Source organism: Carcharodon carcharias, chromosome 36 (genome assembly GCF_017639515.1).
Source record: "Carcharodon carcharias isolate sCarCar2 chromosome 36, sCarCar2.pri, whole genome shotgun sequence".
NCBI lineage: Eukaryota > Metazoa > Chordata > Chondrichthyes > Lamniformes > Lamnidae > Carcharodon > Carcharodon carcharias.
In genome coordinates this window covers 7,146,189-7,167,395 of record NC_054502.1, presented here as the reverse complement: position 1 = coordinate 7,167,395, position 21,207 = coordinate 7,146,189, and positions in this window count along the sequence as shown.

The window sequence follows — 21,207 nt, the reverse complement described above, 5'->3', positions numbered from 1 at the left end:
CCTTGTGTGTGGGAACCATACCTCATTGAGAGTCAGTGTGAATGGGACCTGTACTCCAGTGAGAGTCAGTGTGTGTGGGAACCGTACCCTAGTGAGAGTCATTGTATGTGGGTTTGTACCCCAGTGAGAGTCAGTGTGTGTGGGACACATTCCCCAGTGAGAGTCAGTGTGTTTGGGAGCTGTACCCCAGTGAGAGTCAGTGTGTGTGGGTCCCGTACCCCAGTGAGAGTCAGTTTGTGTGGGTTTGTACCCCTGTGAGAGTCAGTGTGTGTGTTACCCATACCCCAGTGAGAGTCAGTGTGTGCGGGATCCGTACCCCAGTGAGAGTCAGTGTGTGTGGGACCCATACCCCAGTGAGAGTCAGTGTGAGTGGGTCCCGTTCACCAGTGAGAGTCAGCGTGTGTGATACCCGTACCCCAGTGAGAGTCAGTGTGTGTGGGTTAGTACCCCAGTGAGAATCAGTGTGTGTGGGACCCATTCCCCAGTGAGAGTCAGTGTGTGTGGGACCCGTACCCGAATGAGCGTCAGTGTGTGTTTGACCCGTACCCCAGTGAGAGTCATTGTGTGTGGGAATCGTACCTCAGTGAGAGTCAGTGTGTGTGGGACTCATACCTCAGTGAGAGCCAGTGTGTGTGGGACCTGTGCCCCAGTGAGATTCAGTGTGTGTGGGACCTGTACCCCAGAGAGAGTCAGTGTGTGTTTGTCAGGTACCCCAGTGAGAGTCAGCGTGTGTGGGACCCATATCCCAGTGAGAGTCCTTGTGTGTGGGAACCATACCTGATTGAGAGTCAGTGAGAATGGGACCCGTACCCCAGTGAGAGTCAGCGTGTGTGGGAACCGTACCCTGTGAGAGTCAGTGTGTGTGCGACCCGTACCCCAGTGTGGGGAAGTGTGGGTGGGACCCGTACCCCAGTGAGAGTCAGTGTGTGTGGGACCCGTACCCCAGTGAGAGACAGTGTGTGTGGTTCCCGTACCCCAGTGAGAGTCAGTGTGTGTGGGACCAGTACCCCATTGAGAGTCAGTGTGTGTGGGACCCATTCCCCAGTGAGAGTCAGTGTGTGTGGGACCCGTACCCCAGTGAGAGTCAGTGTGTGTGGGAACCATACCCCAGTGAGAGTTAGAGTGTGTGTGACCCATACCCCAGTGAGAGTCATTGCTTTTGGGACCCGTACCCCAGTGAGGGTCAGTGTGCGTGGGACCTGTTCCCCAGTGAGAGTTAGTGTGTGTGGGTCCCTTTCGCCAGTGAGTCAGTGTGTGTGGGACCTGTACCACAGTGAGAGTCAGTGTGTGTGGGACCCATACCCCAGTGAGATTCTGTGTGTGGGACCCATAACCCTGTGAGAGTCAGTGTGAATGGGACCCGTACCCCGGTTATAGTCAGTGTGTGTGGGACCTGTACCCCAGTGAGAGTCAGTGTGTGTGGGACCTGTACCCCAGTGAGAGTTATTGTGTGTGGGTCCCGTTCGCCAGTGTGTCAGTGTGTGTGGGACCTGTTCCACAGTGAGAGTCAGTGTGTGTGGGACCCATACCCCAGTAAGAGTCAGTGTGTGTGCGACCCGTACCCCAGTGTGGGGAAGTGTGGGTGGGACCCGTACCCCAGTGAGAGTCAATGTGTGTGGGACCCGTACCACAGTGAGAGTCATTGTGTGTGGGACCCATACCCCAGTGAGATTCATTGTGTGTGGGAACCATACCTCATTGAGAGTCAGTGTGAATGGGACCCGTACCCCAGTGAGAGTCAGTGTGTGTGGGACCCGTATCCCAGTGAGAGTCAGTGTGTGTGGTTCCCGTACCCCAGTGAGAGTCAGTGTGTGTGGGACCCATTCCCCAGTGAGAGTCAGTGTGTGTGTGACCCGTACCCCAGTGAGGGTCAGTGTGTGTGGGACCTGTTCCCCAGTGAGAGTTAGTTTGTGTGTGACCCGTACCCCAGTGAGAGTCATTGTGTGTGGGACCCGTACCCCAGTGAGAATCAGTGTATGTGGCACCCGTACCCCAGTGAGAGTCATTGTGTGTGGGACCCATACCCCAGTGAGAGTCATTGTGTTTGGGAACCATACCTCATTGAGAGTCAGTGTGAATGGGACCCGTACCCCAGTGATAGTCAGTGTGTGTGGGAGCCGTGCCCCAGTGAGAGTCAGTGTGTGTGGGACCTGTACCCCAGTGAGAGTCAGTGTGTGTGGTTCCCGTTCACCAGTGAGAGTCAGCGTGTGTGATACCCGCTCCCCAGTGAGAGTCAGTGTGTGTGGGTTTGTACCCCAGTGAGAATCAGTGTGTCTGGGACCCATTCCCCAGTGAGAGTCAGTGTGTGTGGGACCCGTACCCCTGTGAGAGTCATTGTGTTTGGGTGCTGTACCCCAGTAAGAGTCAGTGCGTGTTGGACCCGTACCCCAGTGAGAGTCAGTGCGTTTGGGACCCGTACCACAGTGAGAATCAGTGTGTGTGGGACCCGTACCGCCGTGAGAGTCAGTGCGTGTGTTAACCGTACCCCAGTGAGAGTCATTGTGTCTGGGACCAGTACCCCAGTGTGAGTCAGTGTGTGTGCGACCTGTACCCCAGTAAGAGTCAGTGTGTGTGGGATCCGTACCCCAGTGAGAGTCAGTGTGTGTGCTACCCAAACCCCATTGAGAGTCAGTGTGTGTGGGATTCGTACCCCAGTGAGAGTTCTTGTGTGTGGGTTTGTACACCAGTTTGAGTCAGTGTGTGTGGGACCCGTACCCCAGTGAGAGTCATTGTGTGTACGACCCGTGAGATTTAGTGTGTTTGTGTGACCCGTACGCCAGAGAGAGTCAGTGTGTGTGGGACACGTACCCCAGTGAGAGTCATTGCGTGTGGTAGCTGTACCCCAGTGAGAGTCAGTTTGTGTGGGACCCGTACCCTAGTGAGAGTCAGTGTGTGTGGGATCCGTACCCCAGTGAGAATCAGTGTGTGTGGGACCCGTACCCCCGTGAGAGTCAGTGTGTGTGTTACCCATGCCCCATTGAGAGTCATTGTGTGTGGGACCCGTACCGCAGTGAGAGTCAGTGTGTGTGGGACCCATATACCAGTGAGAGTTAGTGCGTGTGTGACCCATACCCCAGTGAGCGTCAGTGTGTGTGGGACCCGTACCCCAGTGAGAGTCATTGTGTGTGGGACCCGTACCCCAGTGAGAGTTAGTGTGTTTGTGTGACCCGTCCGCCAGTGACAGTCAGTTTGTGTGGGACACGTACCCCAATGAGAGTCAGTGTGTGTGGGAAGCATACACCAGTGAGAGTCAGTGTGTGTGTGTCCTGTACCCCAGTGTGAATCAGTGTGTGTGGGACCCATTCCCCAGTGAGAGTCTGTATGTGTGGGACCCTTACCCCATTGAGAGTCAGTGTGTGTGGGCCCCGTACCCCAGTTGAGAGTCAGTGTGTTTGTGTGACCCGCACGCCAGTGACAGTCAGTGTGTGTGGGTCACGTACCCCAGTGAGAGTCAGTGTGTGTGGGAAGCATACACCAGTGAGAGTCAGTGTGTGTGGGTCCTGTACCCCAGTAAGAATCAGTGTGTGTGGGATCCATTCCCCAGTGAGAGTCAGTATGTGTGGGACCCGTACCCCAGTAAAGGTCAGTGTGTGTGGGACCTGTACCCCAGTGAGAGTTAGTGTGTGTGGTCCCGTTCACCAGTGAGTCAGTGTGTGTGGGACTTGTACCACAGTGAGTGTCAGTGTGTGTGGGACCCATACTCCAGTGAGAGTCATTTCTGTGTCGGAACCATACCTCATTGAGAGTCAGTGTGATTGGGACCCGTACCCCATGGATAGTCAGTGTGTGTGGGACCTGTACCACAGTGAGAGTTAGTGTGAGTGGGTCCCATTCACCAGTGAGAGTCAGCGTGTCTGATACCCGTACCCCAGTTAGAGTCAGTGTGTGTGGGTTTGTACCCCAGTGAGAATCGGTGTGTGTGGGACCCATTCCCCAGTGAGTGTCAGTGTGTGTGGGACCTGTACCCCTGTGAGAGTCATTGTGTTTGGGTGCTGTACCCCAGTGAGAGTCAGTGTGTGTTGGACCCGTACACCAATGAGTGTCAGTGTGTGTGGGACCCGTACCCCAGTGATAATCAGTGAGTGTGGGACCTGTACCCCCGTGATAGTCAGTGTGTGTGTTACCCGTACCCCAGTGAGAGTCATTGTGTGTGGGACCTGTACCCCAGTAAGAGTCAGTGTGTGTGGGATCCGTACCACAGTGAGAGTCAGTGTGTGTGGGACCCATATACCAGTGAGATTTAGTGCGTCTGTGACCCATACCCCAGTCAGCGTCAGTGTGTGTGGGATCCTTACCCCAATGAGAGTCAGTGTGTGTGTGACCCGTACCCCAGTGAGAGTCATTGTGTGTGGGACCCGTACCCCAGTGAGTCAGTGTGTGTGGGACCCGTACCCCAGTGAGAGTCATTGTGTGTGGGACCCGTACCCCAGTGAGAGTTAGTGTGTTTGTGTGACCCGTACGCCAGTGAGAGTCCTTGTGTGTGGAACCCGTACCCCAGTGAGAGTCAGTGTGTGTGGGAGCTGTACCCCAGTGAGAGTCAGTGTGTGTGGGACCCGTACCCCAGTGAGATTCAATGTGTGTGGGACCTGTACCCCAGTGAGAGCCAGTGTTTGTGGTACCCGTACCCCAGTGAGATTCAGTGTGTGTGGGACCCGTACCCTTGTGAGAGTCAGTGTGTGTGGGACCTGTACCCCAGTGAGAGTTAGTGTGTGTGGTCCCGTTCACCAGTGAGTCAGTGTGTGTGGGACTTGTACCACAGTGAGTGTCAGTGTGTGTGGGACCCATACTCCAGTGAGAGTCATTTCTGTGTCGGAACCATACCTCATTGAGAGTCAGTGTGATTGGGACCCGTACCCCATGGATAGTCAGTGTGTGTGGGACCTGTACCACAGTGAGAGTTAGTGTGAGTGGGTCCCATTCACCAGTGAGAGTCAGCGTGTCTGATACCCGTACCCCAGTTAGAGTCAGTGTGTGTGGGTTTGTACCCCAGTGAGAATCGGTGTGTGTGGGACCCATTCCCCAGTGAGTGTCAGTGTGTGTGGGACCTGTACCCCTGTGAGAGTCATTGTGTTTGGGTGCTGTACCCCAGTGAGAGTCAGTGTGTGTTGGACCCGTACACCAATGAGTGTCAGTGTGTGTGGGACCCGTACCCCAGTGATAATCAGTGAGTGTGGGACCTGTACCCCCGTGATAGTCAGTGTGTGTGTTACCCGTACCCCAGTGAGAGTCATTGTGTGTGGGACCCGTACCCCAGTAAGAGTCAGTGTGTGTGGGATCCGTACCACAGTGAGAGTCAGTGTGTGTGGGACCCATATACCAGTGAGATTTAGTGCGTCTGTGACCCATACCCCAGTCAGCGTCAGTGTGTGTGGGATCCTTACCCCAATGAGAGTCAGTGTGTGTGTGACCCGTACCCCAGTGAGAGTCATTGTGTGTGGGACCCGTACCCCAGTGAGTCAGTGTGTGTGGGACCCGTACCCCAGTGAGAGTCATTGTGTGTGGGACCCGTACCCCAGTGAGAGTTAGTGTGTTTGTGTGACCCGTACGCCAGTGAGAGTCCTTGTGTGTGGAACCCGTACCCCAGTGAGAGTCAGTGTGTGTGGGAGCTGTACCCCAGTGAGAGTCAGTGTGTGTGGGACCCGTACTCCAGTGAGATTCAATGTGTGTGGGACCTGTACCCCAGTGAGAGCCAGTGTTTGTGGTACCCGTACCCCAGTGAGATTCAGTGTGTGTGGGACCCGTACCCTTGTGAGAGTCAGTGTGTGTGGGACCCGTACCCCAGTGAGTGTCAGTGTGTGTGGGACCTGTACCGCAGTGAGATTCAGTGTGTGTGCGACTCGTACCTTAGTGAGAGTCAGTGTGAATGGGACACGTACCCCATTGACAGTCAGTGTGTTTGGGACTCATACCTCAGTGAGAGTCACTGTGTGTGGGACCCGTACCCCTGTGAGATTCAGTGTGTGTGGGACCTGTACCCCAGTGAGAGTTAGTGTTTGTGGGTCCCGTTCGCCAGTGATTCAATGTGTGTGGGACCTGTACCACAGTGAGAGTTAGTGTGTGTGGGACCCATACCCCAGTGAGAGTCAGTGTGTGTGGGTTTGTACCCCCGTGAGAGTCAGTGTATGTGTTGCCCATACCCCAGTGGGAGTCATTGTGTGTGGGACCCGTACCTCAGTGAGAGTCAGTGTGTGTGGGATCCGTACCCCAGTGAGAATCAGTGTGTGTGGGACCCATTCCCCAGTGAGAGTTAGTGTGTGTGTGATCCATACCCCATTGAAAGTTAGTGTGTGTGGGATCCGTACCCGAGTGAGAGTCATTGTGTGTGAGACGCGTACTCCAGTGAGAGTTAGTGTGTGTGGGACTCATACCTCAGTGAGAGTCAGTGTGTGTGCGACTCGTACCCCAGTGTGAGTCAGTGTGTGTGGGACCCTTACCCCAGAGAGAGTCAGTGTGTGTGTGTCCCGTACCCCAGAGAGAGTCATTTTGTGTGGGATCCATACCCCAGTGAGAGTCCTTGTGTGTGGGAACCATACCTCATTGAGAGTCAGTGTGAATGGGATCCGTACTCCAGTGAGAGTCAGTGTGTGTGGGAACCGTACCCTAGTGAGAGTCATTGTATGTGGGTTTCTACCCCAGTGAGAGTCAGTGTGTGTGAGACCCGTACCCCAGTGAGAGTCATTGTGTTTGGGAGCTGTACCCCAGTGAGAGTCAGTGTGTGTGGGTCCCGTACCCCAGTGAGAGTCAGTTTGTGTGGGTTTGTACCCCCGTGAGAGTCAGTGTATGTGTTGCCCATACCCCAGTGAGAGTCATTGTGTGCGGGACCCGTACGTCAGTGAGAGTCAGTGTGTGTGGGATCCGTACCCCAGTGAGAGTCAGTGTGTGTGGGACCCATACCCCAGTGAGAGTTAGTGTGTGTGTGACCCATACCCCAGTGAGAGTCTGTGTGTGTGGGACCCGTACCCCAGTGAGAGTCAGTGTGTGTGTGACCCGTACCCCAGTGAGAGACATTGTGTGTGCGAACCTTACCCCAGTGAGAGTCAGTGCGTTTGTGTGTCCCGTACACCAGTGAGAATCAGTGTGTGTGGAAATCATACCCCAGTGAGAGTCAGTATGTGTGGGACCTGTACCCCTTTGAGAATCAGTGTGTGTGGCACCCATTCCCCAGTGAGAGTCAGTAGGTGTGGAGCCCGTACCCCAGTGAGAGTCATTTTGTGTGGGTGCTGTACCCCAGTGACAGTCAGTGTGTCTGGGACCCGTACCCCAGTGAGAGTCAGTGTGTGTGGGAACCATACCCCAGTGAGAGTCAGTGTGTGTGGTTCCAGTACCCCAGTGAGAGTCAGCGTGTGTGGGAACCGTACCCTAGTGAGAGTCATTGTATGTGGGAACCATACCTCAGTGAGAGTCATTGTGTGTGGGATCCATACCCCAGTGAGAGTCAGTGTGTGTGGGACTCATACCTCAGTGAGAGTCAGTGTGTGTGGGACATGTACCCCAGTGAGATTCAGTGTGTGTGGGACCTGTACCCCAGTGAGAGTTAGTGTGTGTGGGTCCCGTTCGCCAGTGATTCAATGTGTGTGGGACCTGTACCACAGTGAGAGTCAGTTTGTGTTTGTCCCTTACCCCAGTGAGAGTCAGTGTGTGTGGGACCCGTACCCTAGTGAAATTCAGTGTGTGTGGGACCTGTACCCCAGTGAGAGTCAGTGTGTGTTTGTCCCGTACCCCAGTGAGAGTCAGCGTGTGTGGGACCCATACTCTAGTGAGAGTCCTTGTATGTGGGAACCATACCTGATTGAGAGTCAGTGAGAATGGGACCCGTACCCCAGAGAGAGTCAGCGTGTGTGGGAACCGTACCCTAGTGAGAGTCATTGTATGTGGGAACCATACCTCAGTGAGAGTCATTGTGTGTGGGATCCATAACCCAGTGAGAGTCAGTGTCTGTGGGACCCGTACCCCAGTGAGAGTCCGTGTGTGTGGGACCCGTACCCCAGTGAGATTCAGTGTGTGTGGGACCTGTACCCCAGTGAGAATCAGTGTGTGTGGAACCCGTACCCTTGTGAGAGTCAATGTGTGTGGGACCCGTACCTCAGTGAGAGTCATTGTGTGTGCCACCCGTACCCCAGTGAGAGTCATTGTGTGTGGGAACCATCCCTCAGTGAGAGTCATTGTGTGTGCAATCCGTACACCAGTGACAGTCATTGTGTGTGGGATCCGTACCCCAGTGAGAGTCATTGTGTGTGAGACGCGTACTCCAGTGAGAGTTAGTGTGTGTGGGACTCATACCTCAGTGAGAGTCACTGTGTGTGGGACCCGTACCCCTATGAGATTCAGTGTGTGTGGGACCTGTACCCCAGTGAGAGTTAGTGTGTGTGCGTCCCGTTCGCCAGTGATTCAATGTATGTGGGACCTGTACCACAGTGAGAGTCAATGTGTGTGGGACCCATACCCCATTGAAAGTTAGTGTGTGTGGGATCCGTACCCCAGTGAGAGTCATTGTGTGTGAGACGCGTACTCCAGTGAGAGTTAGTGTGTGTAGGACTCATACCTCAGTGAGAGTCAGTGTGTGTGCGACTCGTACCCCAGTGTGAGTCAGTGTGTGTGGGACCCTTACCCCAGAGAGAGTCAGTGTGTGTGTGTCCCGTACCCCAGAGAGAGTCATTTTGTGTGGGATCCATACCCCAGTGAGAGTCCTTGTGTGTGGGAACCATACCTCATTGAGAGTCAGTGTGAATGGGACCCGTACTCCAGTGAGAGTCAGTGTGTGTGGGAACCGTACCCTAGTGAGAGTCATTGTATGTGGGTTTCTACCCCAGTGAGAGTCAGTGTGTGTGGGGCACATTCCCCAGTGAGAGTCAGTATGTGTGGGACGCGTACCCCAGTGAGAGTCATTGTGTTTGGGAGCTGTACCCCAGTGAGAGTCAGTGTGTGTGGGTCCCGTACCCCAGTGAGAGTCAGTTTGTGTGGGTTTGTACCCCCGTGAGAGTCAGTGTGTGTGTTACCCATACCCCAGTGAGAGTCAGTGTGTGTGGGATCCGTACCCCAGTGAGAGTCAGTGTGTGTGGGACCCATACCCCAGTGAGAGTCAGTGTGTGTGGGTTTGTACCCCCGTGAGAGTCAGTGTATGTGTTGCCCATACCCCAGTGAGAGTCATTGTGTGCGGGACCCGTACGTCAGTGAGAGTCAGTGTGTGTGGGATCCGTACCCCAGTGAGAGTCAGTGTGTGTGGGACCCATACCCCAGTGAGAGTTAGTGTGTGTGTGACCCATACCCCAGTGAGAGTCTGTGTGTGTGGGACCCGTACCCCAGTGAGAGTCAGTGTGTGTGGGACCCGTACCCCAGTGAGAGTCAGTGTGTGTGGGAACCATACCCCAGTGAGAGTCAGTAGGTGTGGAGCCCGTACCCCAGTGAGAGTCATTTTGTGTGGGTGCTGTACCCCAGTGACAGTCAGTGTGTCTGGGACCCGTACCCCAGTGAGAGTCAGTGTGTGTGGAACCCGTACCCCAGTGAGAGTCAGTGTGTGTGGGACCCGTACCCCAGTGAGAGTCAGTGTGTGTGGGAACCATACCCCAGTGAGAGTCAGTGTGTGTGGTTCCAGTACCCCAGTGAGAGTCAGTGTGTGTGGGAACCGTACCCTAGTGAGAGTCAGTGTGTGTGGTTCCAGTACCCCAGTGAGAGTCAGTGTGTGTGGGAACCGTACCCTAGTGAGAGTCAGTGTGTGTGGGAACCATACCTCAGTGAGAGTCATTGTGTGTGGGATCCGTACCCCAGTGAGAGTCAGTGTCTGTGGGACCCGTACCCCAGTGAGAGTCAGTGTGTGTGGGACCCGTACCGCAGTGAGAATCAGTGTGTGTGGAACCCGTACCCTTGTGAGAGTCAATGTGTGTGGGACCCGTACCTCAGTGAGAGTCATTGTGTGTGCCACCCATTCCCCAGTGAGAGTCAGTAGGTGTGGAGCCCGTACCCCAGTGAGAGTCATTTTGTGTGGGTGCTGTACCCCAGTGAGAGTCAGTGTGTGTGGGTCCAGTACCCCAGTGAGAGTCATTTTTTGTGGGACCCATCCCCAGTGAGAGTCCTTGTGTGTGGGAACCATACCTCATTGAGAGTCAGTGTGAATGGGACCCGTACTCCAGTGAGAGTCAGTGTGTGTGGGAACCGTACCCTAGTGAGAGTCATTGTATGTGGGTTTGTACCCCAGTGAGAGTCAGTGTGTGTGGGGCACATTCCCCAGTGAGAGTCAGTGTGTGTGAGACCCGTACCCCAGTGAGAGTCATTGTGTTTGGGAGCTGTACCCCAGTGAGAGTCAGTGTGTGTGGGTCCCGTACCCCAGTGAGAGTCAGTTTGTGTGGGTTTGTACCCCCGTGAGTCAGTGTGTGTGTTACCCATACCCCAGTGAGAGTCAGTGTGTGTGGGATCCGTACCCCAGTGAGAGTCAGTGTGTGTGGGACCCATACCCCAGTGAGAGTTAGTGTGTGTGGGACCCATACCCCAGTGAGAGTCAGTGTGTGTGGTTTTGTACCCCCGTGAGAGTCAGTGTATGTGTTGCCCATACCCCAGTGAGAGTCATTGTGTGTGGGACCCGTACCTCAGTGAGAGTCAGTGTGTGTGGGATCCGTACCTCAGTGAGAGTCAGTGTGTGTGGGACCCATTCCCCAGTGAAAGTTAGTGTGTGTGTGACCCATACCCCAGTGAGAGTCCGTGTGTGTGGGACCCGTACCCCAGTGAGAGTCAGTGTGTGTGTGACCCGTACCCCAGTGAGAGACATTGTGTTTGGGACGTTTAGCCCAGTGAGAGTTAGTGTGTTTTTGTGACCCATACGCCAGTGAGAGTCAGTGTGGGTGGGACCCGTACCCCAGTGAGAGTCAGTATGTGTGGGTCCTGTACCCCATTGAGAATCAGTGTGTGTGGGACCCATTCCCCAGTGAGAGTCAGCGTGTGTGGGAACCGTACCCCATTGAGAGTCATTGTGTGTGGGTTTGTACCCCAGTGAGAGTCATTGTGTGTGGGACACATTCCCCAGTGAGAGTCAGTGTGTGTGAGACCCTTACCCCAGTGAGAGTCATTGTGTTTGGGAACTGTACCCCAGTGAGAGTCAGTGTGTGTGGGTCCCATACCCCTGTGAGAGTCAGTGTGTGTGGGACCCATACCCCTGTGAGAGTCAGTGTGTGTGGGACCCATACCCCAGTGAGAGTCAGTGTGTGTGGGTTTGTACCCCCGTGAGAGTCAGTGTGTGTGTTACCCGTACCCCAGTGAGAGTCATTGTGTTTGGGAACCGTACCTCAGTGAGAGTCAGTGTGTGTGGGATCCGTACCCCAGTGAGAGTCAGTGTGTGTGGGACCTGTGCCCCAGTGAGAGTCAGTGTGTGTGGAACCCATACCCCAGTGAGAGTTAGTGTGTGTGTGACCCATACCCCAGTGAGAGTCAGTGTGTGTGGGACCCGTACGCCAGTGAGAGTCAGTGTGTGTGGGTCCTGTACCCCAATGAGAATCAGTGTTTGTGGGACCCATTCCCCAGTGAGAGTCAGTACGTGTGGAATCCGTACCCCAGTGAGAGTCATTGTGTGTGGGAGCTGTACCCCAGTGAGAGTCAGTGTGTGTGGGACCCGTACCCCAGTGAGATTCAGTGTGTGTGGGAACCATACCCCAGTCAGAGTCAGTGTGTGTGGGTCCAGTACCCCAGTGAGAATCAGTGTGTGTGGGGCCCATTCCTCAGTGAGAGTCAGTATGTGTGGAACCCGTACCCCAGTGAGAGTCAGTGTGTGTGGGACCCGTACCCCAGTGAGAGTCATTGTGTGTGGGACCCGTACCCTAGTGAGATTTAGTGTGTTTGTGTGACCCGTACCCCAGTGAGAGTCAGTGTGAGTGGGACCCATACCCCAGTTAGAGTCAATATGTGTGGTACCCGTACCCCAGTGAGAGTCATTGTCTGTGGGAGCTGTACCCCAGTGAGAGTCAGTGTGTGTGGGACCCGTACCCCAGTGAGATTCAATGTGTTTGGGACCTGTACCCCAGTGAGATTCAGTGTTTGTGGTACCCGTACCCCAGTGAGATTCAGTGTGTGTGGGACCCGTACCCTTGTGAGAGTCAGTGTGTGTGGGACCCATACCTCAGTGAGAGTCATTGTGTGTTTGACCCGTACCCCAGTGAGAGTCTGTTTGTGTGGGAACCGTACCCGAGTGAGAGTCAGTGTGTGTGGGAACCGTACCCCAGTGAGAGTCAGTGTGTGTGGGAACCATACCCCAGTGAGAGTCAGTGTGTATGGGATCTGTACCCCAGTGAGAGTCAGTGTGTGTGCGACTCATACCTCAGTGAGAGTCAGTGTGTGTGGGACATTTACCCCAGTGAGATTCAGTGTGTGTGGGACCTGTACCCCAGTGAGAGTTAGTGTGTGTGGGTCCCGTTCGCCAGTGATTCAATGTGTGTGGGACCTGTACCACAGTGAGAGTCAGTTTGTGTTTGTCCCGTACCCCAGTGAGAGTCAGTGTGTGTGGGACCCGTACCCTAGTGAAATTCAGTGTGTGTGGGACCTGTACCCCAGTGAGAGTCAGTGTGTGTTTGTCCCGTACCCCAGTGAGAGTCAGCGTGTGTGGGACCCATACCCTAGTGAGAGTCCTTGTGTGTGGGAACCATACCTGATTGAGAGTCAGTGAGAATGGGACCCGTACCCCAGAGAGAGTCAGCGTGTGTGGGAACCGTACCCTAGTGAGAGTCATTGTATGTGGGAACCATACCTCAGTGAGAGTCATTGTGTGTGGGATCCATACCCCAGTGAGAGTCAGTGTCTGTGGGACCCGTACCCCAGTGAGAGTCAGTGTGTGTGGGACCCGTACCCCAGTGAGATTCAGTGTGTGTGGGACCTGTACCCCAGTGAGAATCAGTGTGTGTGGAACCCGTACCCTTGTGAGAGTCAATGTGTGTGGGACCCGTACCTCAGTGAGAGTCATTGTGTGTGGGAACCATCCCTCAGTGAGAGTCATTGTGTGTGCAATCCGTACCCCAGTGACAGTCATTGTGTGTGGGATCCGTACCCCAGTGAGAGTCATTGTGTGTGAGACGCGTCCTCCAGTGAGAGTTAGTGTGTGTGGGACTCATACCTCAGTGAGAGTCACTGTGTGTGGGACCCGTACCCCTATGAGATTCAGTGTGTGTGGGACCTGTACCCCAGTGAGAGTTAGTGTGTGTGCGTCCCGTTCGCCAGTGATTCAATGTATGTGGGACCTGTACCACAGTGAGAGTCAATGTGTGTGGGACCCATACCCCATTGAAAGTTAGTGTGTGTGGGATCCGTACCCCAGTGAGAGTCATTGTGTGTGAGTCCCTTACCCCAGAGAGAGTCAGTGTGTGTGTGTCCCGTACCCCAGTGAGAGTCATTTTGTGTGGGATCCATACCCCAGTGAGAGTCCTTGTGTTTGGGAACCATACCTCATTGAGAGTCAGTGTGAATGGGACCCGTACTCCAGTGAGAGTCAGTGTGTGTGGGAACCGTACCCTAGTGAGAGTCATTGTATGTGGGTTTCTACCCCAGTGAGAGTCAGTGTGTGTGGGGCACATTCCCCAGTGAGAGTCAGTGTGTGTGGGGCACATTCCCCAGTGAGAGTCAGTGTGTGTGAGACCCGTACCCCAGTGAGAGTCATTGTGTTTGGGAGCAGTACCCCAGTGAGAGTCAGTGTGTGTGGGTCCCGTACCCCAGTGAGAGTCAGTTTGTGTGGGTTTGTACCCCCGTGAGAGTCAGTGTGTGTGTTACCCATACCCCAGTGACAGTCAGTGTGTGTGGGATCCGTACCCCAGTTAGAGTCAGTGTGTGTGGGACCCATACCCCAGTGAGAGTTAGTGTGTGTGGGACGCATACCCCAGTGAGAGTCAGTGTGTGTGGGTTTGTACCCCCGTGAGAGTCAGTGTATGTGTTGCCCATACCCCAGTGAGAGTCATTGTGTGCGGGACCCGTACGTCAGTGAGAGTCAGTGTGTGTGGGACCCATACCCCAGTGAGAGTTAGTGTGTGTGTGACCCATACCCCAGTGAGAGTCTGTGTGTGTGGGACCCGTACCCCAGCGAGAGTCAGTATGTGTGGGTTCTGTACCCCTTTGAGAATCAGTGTGTGTGGCACCCATTCTCCAGTGAGAGTCAGTAGGTGTGGAGCCCGTACCCCAGTGAGAGTCATTTTGTGTGGGTGCTGTACCCCAGTGAGTGTCAGTGTGTCTGGGACCCGTACCCCAGTGTGAGTCAGTGTGGGTGGGACCCTTACCCCAGAGAGAGTCAGTTTGTGTGTGTCCCGTACCCCAGTGAGAGTCATTTTGTGTGGGACCCATCCCCAGTGAGAGTCCTTGTGTGTGGGAACCATACCTCATTGAGAGTCAGTGTGAATGGGACCCGTACCCCAGTGAGAGTCAGTGTGTGTGGGAACCATACCCCAGTGAGAGTCAGTGTGTGTGGGTCCAGTACCCCAGTGAGAGTCATTTTGTGTGGGACCCATCCCCAGTGAGAGTCCTTGTGTGTGGGAACCGTACCCCAGTGAGAGTCAGTGAGTGTGGGACCCTTACCCCAGTGAGAGTTAGTGTGTTTGTGTGACCCGTACCCCAGTGAGAGTCAGTGTGTCTGGGACCCGTACCCCAGTGAGAGTCAGTGTGTGTGGGAACCATACCCCAGTGAGAGTCAGTGTGTGTGGGTCCAGTACCCCAGTGAGAGTCAGCGTGTGTGGGAACCGTGCCCTAGTGAGAGTCATTGTATGTGGGAACCATACCTCAGTGAGAGTCATTGTGTGTGGGATCCAATCCCCAGTGAGAGTCAGTGTCTGTGGGACCCGTACCCCAGTGAGAGTCAGTGTGTGTGGGACCCGTACCCCAGTGAGAGTCAGTGTGTGTGGGACCCGTACCGCAGTGAGAATCAGTGTGTGTGGAACCCGTACCCTTGTGAGAGTCAGTGTGTGTGGGACCCATACCTCAGTGAGAGTCATTGTGTGTGCCACCCGTACCCCAGTGAGAGTCATTGTGTGTGGGAACCACACCTCAGTGAGAGTCATTGTGTGTGCAATCCGTACCCCAGTGAGAGTCATTGTGTGTGGGATCCATACCCCAGTGAGAGTCATTGTGTGTGAGAAGCGTACTCCAGTGAGAGTCAGTGTGTGTGGGACTCATACCTCAGTGAGAGTCACTGTGTGTGGGACCCGTACCCCAGTGAGATTCACTGTGTGTGGGACCTGTACCCCAGTGAGAGTTAGTGTGTGTGGGTCCCGTTCGCCAGTGATTCAATGTGTGTGGGACCTGTACCACAGTGAGAGTCAATGTGTGTGGGACCCGTACCCCATTGAAAGTCAGTGTGTGTGGGACCCATAACTCTGTGAGAGTCAGTGTGTGTGCGACCCGTACCCCAGTGCGAGTCAGTGTGGGTGGGACACTTACCCCAGTGAGAGTCAGTGTGTTTGGGTCCAGTACCCCAGTGAGAATCAGTGTGCGTGGGACCCATACCCCAGTGAGAGTCATTGTGTGTGGAACCCGTACCCCAGTGAGAGTCATTGTGTGTGGGACCCGTACCCCAGTGAGAGTCATTGTGTGTGGGACCCGTACCCTAGTGAGATTTAGTGTGTTTGTGTGACCCGTACCCCAGTGAGAGTCAGTGTGAGTGGGACCCATACCCCAGTTAGAGTCAATATGTGTGGTACCCGTACCCCAGTGAGAGTCATTGTCTGTGGGAGCTGTACCCCAGTGAGAGTCAGTGTGTGTGGGACCCGTACCCCAGTGAGATTCAATGTGTTTGGGACCTGTACCCCAGTGAGATTCAGTGTTTGTGGTACCCGTACCCCAGTGAGATTCAGTGTGTGTGGGACCCGTACCCTTGTGAGAGTCAGTGTGTGTGGGACCCATACCTCAGTGAGAGTCATTGTGTGTTTGACCCGTACCCCAGTGAGAGTCTGTTTGTGTGGGAACCGTACCCGAGTGAGAGTCAGTGTGTGTGGGAACCGTACCCCAGTGAGAGTCAGTGTGTGTGGGAACCATACCCCAGTGAGAGTCAGTGTGTGTGGGATCCGTACCCCAGTGAGAGTCAGTGTGTGTGCGACTCATGCCTCAGTGAGAGTCAGTGTGTGTGGGACATTTACCCCAGTGAGATTCAGTGTGTGTGGGACCTGTACCCCAGTGAGAGTTAGTGTGTGTGGGTCCCGTTCGCCAGTGATTCGATGTGTGTGGGACCTGTACCACAGTGAGAGTCAGTTTGTGTTTGTCCCGTACCCCAGTGAGAGTCAGTGTGTGTGGGACCCGTACGCCAGTGAGAGTCAGTGTGTGTGGGTCCTGTACCCCAATGAGAATCAGTGTTTGTGGGACCCATTCCCCAGTGAGAGTCAGTACGTGTGGAATCCGTACCCCAGTGAGAGTCATTGTGTGTGGGAGCTGTACCCCAGTGAGAGTCAGTGTGTGTGGGACCCGTACCCCAGTGAGATTCAGTGTGTGTGGGAAGCATACCCCAGTGAGAGTCAGTGTGTTTGGGTCCAGTACCCCAGTGAGAATCAGTGTGCGTGGGACCCATACCCCAGTGAGAGTCATTGTGTGTGGAACCCGTACCCCAGTGAGAGTCATTGTGTGTGGGACCCGTACCCCAGTGAGAGTCATTGTGTGTGGGACCCGTACCCTAGTGAGATTTAGTGTGTTTGTGTGACCCGTACCCCAGTGAGAGTCAGTGTGAGTGGGACCCATACCCCAGTTAGAGTCAATATGTGTGGTACCCGTACCCCAGTGAGAGTCATTGTCTGTGGGAGCTGTACCCCAGTGAGAGTCAGTGTGTGTGGGACCCGTACCCCAGTGAGATTCAATGTGTTTGGGACCTGTACCCCAGTGAGATTCAGTGTTTGTGGTACCCGTACCCCAGTGAGATTCAGTGTGTGTGGGACCCGTACCCTTGTGAGAGTCAGTGTGTGTGGGACCCATACCTCAGTGAGAGTCATTGTGTGTTTGACCCGTACCCCAGTGAGAGTCTGTTTGTGTGGGAACCGTACCCGAGTGAGAGTCAGTGTGTGTGGGAACCGTACCCCAGTGAGAGTCAGTTTGTGTGGGAACCATACCCCAGTGAGAGTCAGTGTGTATGGGATCCGTACCCCAGTGAGAGTCAGTGTGTGTGCGACTCATACCTCAGTGAGAGTCAGTGTGTGTGGGACATTTACCCCAGTGAGATTCAGTGTGTGTGGGACCTGTACCCCAGTGAGAGTTAGTGTGTGTGGGTCCCGTTCGCCAGTGATTCAATGTGTGTGGGACCTGTACCACAGTGAGAGTCAGTTTGTGTTTGTCCCGTACCCCAGTGAGAGTCAGTGTGTGTGGGACCCGTACCCTAGTGAAATTCAGTGTGTGTGGGACCTGTACCCCAGTGAGAGTCAGTGTGTGTTTGTCCCGTACCCCAGTGAGAGTCAGCGTGTGTGGGACCCATACCCTAGTGAGAGTCCTTGTGTGTGGGAACCATACCTGATTGAGAGTCAGTGAGAATGGGACCCGTACCCCAGAGAGAGTCAGCGTGTGTGGGAACCGTACCCTAGTGAGAGTCATTGTATGTGGGAACCATACCTCAGTGAGAGTCATTGTGTGTGGGATCCATACCCCAGTGAGAGTCAGTGTCTGTGGGACCCGTACCCCAGTGAGAGTCAGTGTGTGTGGGACCCGTACCCCAGTGAGATTCAGTGTGTGTGGGACCTGTACCCCAGTGAGAATCAGTGTGTGTGGAACCCGTACCCTTGTGAGAGTCAATGTGTGTGGGACCCGTACCTCAGTGAGAGTCATTGTGTGTGGGAACCATCCCTCAGTGAGAGTCATTGTGTGTGCAATCCGTACCCCAGTGACAGTCATTGTGTGTGGGATCCGTACCCCAGTGAGAGTCATTGTGTGTGAGACGCGTCCTCCAGTGAGAGTTAGTGTGTGTGGGACTCATACCTCAGTGAGAGTCACTGTGTGTGGGACCCGTACCCCTATGAGATTCAGTGTGTGTGGGACCTGTACCCCAGTGAGAGTTAGTGTGTGTGCGTCCCGTTCGCCAGTGATTCAATGTATGTGGGACCTGTACCACAGTGAGAGTCAATGTGTGTGGGACCCATACCCCATTGAAAGTTAGTGTGTGTGGGATCCATACCCCAGTGAGAGTCATTGTGTGTGAGTCCCTTACCCCAGAGAGAGTCAGTGTGTGTGTGTCCCGTACCCCAGTGAGAGTCATTTTGTGTGGGATCCATACCCCAGTGAGAGTCCTTGTGTTTGGGAACCATACCTCATTGAGAGTCAGTGTGAATGGGACCCGTACTCCAGTGAGAGTCAGTGTGTGTGGGAACCGTACCCTAGTGAGAGTCATTGTATGTGGGTTTCTACCCCAGTGAGAGTCAGTGTGTGTGGGGCACATTCCCCAGTGAGAGTCAGTGTGTGTGGGGCACATTCCCCAGTGAGAGTCAGTGTGTGTGAGACCCGTACCCCAGTGAGAGTCATTGTGTTTGGGAGCAGTACCCCAGTGAGAGTCAGTGTGTGTGGGTCCCGTACCCCAGTGAGAGTCAGTTTGTGTGGGTTTGTACCCCCGTGAGAGTCAGTGTGTGTGTTACCCATACCCCAGTGACAGTCAGTGTGTGTGGGATCCATACCCCAGTTAGAGTCAGTGTGTGTGGGACCCATACCCCAGTGAGAGTTAGTGTGTGTGGGACGCATACCCCAGTGAGAGTCAGTGTGTGTGGGTTTGTACCCCCGTGAGAGTCAGTGTATGTGTTGCCCATACCCCAGTGAGAGTCATTGTGTGCGGGACCCGTACGTCAGTGAGAGTCAGTGTGTGTGGGACCCATACCCCAGTGAGAGTTAGTGTGTGTGTGACCCATACCCCAGTGAGAGTCTGTGTGTGTGGGACCCGTACCCCAGCGAGAGTCAGTATGTGTGGGTTCTGTACCCCTTTGAGAATCAGTGTGTGTGGCACCCATTCCCCAGTGAGAGTCAGTAGGTGTGGAGCCCGTACCCCAGTGAGAGTCATTTTGTGTGGGTGCTGTACCCCAGTGAGTGTCAGTGTGTCTGGGACCCGTACCCCAGTGTGAGTCAGTGTGGGTGGGACCCTTACCCCAGAGAGAGTCAGTTTGTGTGTGTCCCGTACCCCAGTGAGAGTCATTTTGTGTGGGACCCATCCCCAGTGAGAGTCCTTGTGTGTGGGAACCATACCTCATTGAGAGTCAGTGTGAATGGGACCCGTACCCCAGTGAGAGTCAGTGTGTGTGGGAACCATACCCCAGTGAGAGTCAGTGTGTGTGGGTCCAGTACCCCAGTGAGAGTCATTTTGTGTGGGACCCATCCCCAGTGAGAGTCCTTGTGTGTGGGAACCGTACCCCAGTGAGAGTCAGTGAGTGTGGGACCCTTACCCCAGTGAGAGTTAGTGTGTTTGTGTGACCCATACCCCAGTGAGAGTCAGTGTGTCTGGGACCCGTACCCCAGTGAGAGTCAGTGTGTGTGGGAACCATACCCCAGTGAGAGTCAGTGTGTGTGGGTCCAGTACCCCAGTGAGAGTCAGCGTGTGTGGGAACTGTGCCCTAGTGAGAGTCATTGTATGTGGGAACCATACCTCAGTGAGAGTCATTGTGTGTGGGATCCATACCCCAGTGAGAGTCAGTGTCTGTGGGACCCGTACCCCAGTGAGAGTCAGTGTGTGTGGGACCCGTACCCCAGTGAGAGTCAGTGTGTGTGGGACCCGTACCGCAGTGAGAATCAGTGTGTGTGGAACCCGTACCCTTGTGAGAGTCAGTGTGTGTGGGACCCATACCTCAGTGAGAGTCTGTGTGTGTGGGACCCGTACCCCAGCGAGAGTCATTGTGTGTGGGAACCACACCTCAGTGAGAGTCATTGTGTGTGCAATCCGTACCCCAGTGAGAGTCATTGTGTGTGGGATCCATACCCCAGTGAGAGTCATTGTGTGTGAGAAGCGTACTCCAGTGAGAGTCAGTGTGTGTGGGACTCATACCTCAGTGAGAGTCACTGTGTGTGGGACCCGTACCCCAGTGAGATTCACTGTGTGTGGGACCTGTACCCCAGTGAGAGTTAGTGTGTGTGGGTCCCGTTCGCCAGTGATTCAATGTGTGTGGGACCTGTACCACAGTGAGAGTCAATGTGTGTGGGACCCGTACCCCATTGAAAGTCAGTGTGTGTGGGACCCATAACTCTGTGAGAGTCAGTGTGTGTGCGACCCGTACCCCAGTGCGAGTCAGTGTGGGTGGGACACTTACCCCAGTGAGAGTCAGTGTGTTTGGGTCCAGTACCCCAGTGAGAATCAGTGTGCGTGGGACCCATACCCCAGTGAGAGTCATTGTGTGTGGAACCCGTACCCCAGTGAGAGTCATTGTGTGTGGGACCCGTACCCCAGTGAGAGTCATTGTGTGTGGGACCCGTACCCTAGTGAGATTTAGTGTGTTTGTGTGACCCGTACCCCAGTGAGAGTCAGTGTGAGTGGGACCCATACCCCAGTTAGAGTCAATATGTGTGGTACCCGTACCCCAGTGAGAGTCATTGTCTGTGGGAGCTGTACCCCAGTGAGAGTCAGTGTGTGTGGGACCCGTACCCCAGTGAGATTCAATGTGTTTGGGACCTGTACCCCAGTGAGATTCAGTGTTTGTGGTACCCGTACCCCAGTGAGATTCAGTGTGTGTGGGACCCGTACCCTTGTGAGAGTCAGTGTGTGTGGGACCCATACCTCAGTGAGAGTCATTGTGTGTTTGACCCGTACCCCAGTGAGAGTCTGTTTGTGTGGGAACCGTACCCGAGTGAGAGTCAGTGTGTGTGGGAACCGTACCCCAGTGAGAGTCAGTGTGTGTGGGAACCATACCCCAGTGAGAGTCAGTGTGTGTGGGATCCGTACCCCAGTGAGAGTCAGTGTGTGTGCGACTCATGCCTCAGTGAGAGTCAGTGTGTGTGGGACATTTACCCCAGTGAGATTCAGTGTGTGTGGGACCTGTACCCCAGTGAGAGTCAGTGTGTGTGGGACCCGTACCCCAGTGAGAGTCAGTGTGTGTGGGACCTGTACCCCAGTGAGAGTCAGTGTGTGTGGGACCTGTACCCCAGTGAGAGTCAGTGTGTGTGGGACCCGTACCCCAGTGAGATTCAGTGTGTGTGGGACCTGTACCCCAGTGAGAGTCAGTGTTTGTGGTACCCGTACCCCAGTGAGATTCAGTGAGTGTGGGACCCGTACCCTTGTGAGAGTCAGTGTGTGTGGGACCCATACCTCAGTGAGAGTCA